The following is a 1002-nucleotide window of genomic DNA, read 5'->3' as shown; positions in this document are numbered from 1 at the left end:
TGACCCTTGACCCTAAACCCTGACCCAAACCCTGACCCTGACTGTAACCCTAATCCTAACAACCCTAACCCTAACCCTAAGCCCTAAACCCATAGCCCTAAGCCCTAGGCCCTAACCCCTAACTCTAGCACCCAGCCTGCAACCCCCAACCCCTAGGCCCAAAGCCCTAGCCCGAACCTGAACATGAACCCTAATACCGAACTCAAAGCCTGAAACCCTAACCCTAAACCTAAACCCAAACCCTAAACAGTAACCACTAACCACTAAGCTCACCCAAACCCCAAACATAAACCCTGACCCCTAACCCCTAATGCCAACCCAAACCCCTAATACTACCCTAACCTTAAATCCTTAACCCTAACCCTAACTCAAACCCCAAACCCCATACCTGAAATTAACCCCTAACCCTAAACCCCAAACCCTAACTCCTAACCAATAACCTAACCCTAACCCTAACCCCTAGCCCCAAGCCCTAAACCTAACCTTTAGTCCCTAACCACAGACCCTAAACCCTACCCCTAAACTCTAAACCCAAACCGCAACCTTAACATCTAGTCCCTAACCTGTAACTCCTAATCAATAGTCCCTAACTCCTAACCCCTAGACCCTAACCCCTAGACCCTAGATCCTAGACCCTGAACCCTGACCCTAAACCCTGACCCTAGACCCTAGATCCTATACCCTAGACCTCGAACCTGACCACAGACCCCAGACCTAACCCAGACCCTTGATGCCTGATCCCTGATCCTTGACCCTAAACCCTGGCCCTGGCACTGCTCCTAAACCCTAAACCCAAAACCCTGACCCTAACCCAGCCCTGACCCAACCCCCCAAACTCCAAATCACCAGACCCCAACCCCAACCCCAACACTAACCCTTAACTCCTAACCCCTAACCCCTAGCCCCTGGCCCTAAGCCTAGCCCTAGCTCTAGACCTAACTCTAGCCCTAGCCTAGACCCTGACCCTTGACCCTTACCCATGGAGCCTGACTCCTGACCCCA

The sequence above is a fragment of the Chrysochloris asiatica genome, unplaced genomic scaffold, assembly GCF_000296735.1.
Source record: "Chrysochloris asiatica unplaced genomic scaffold, ChrAsi1.0 scaffold01129, whole genome shotgun sequence".
NCBI classification, from domain to species: domain Eukaryota; kingdom Metazoa; phylum Chordata; class Mammalia; order Afrosoricida; family Chrysochloridae; genus Chrysochloris; species Chrysochloris asiatica.
Note: the sequence above shows the minus strand (reverse complement) of the source record.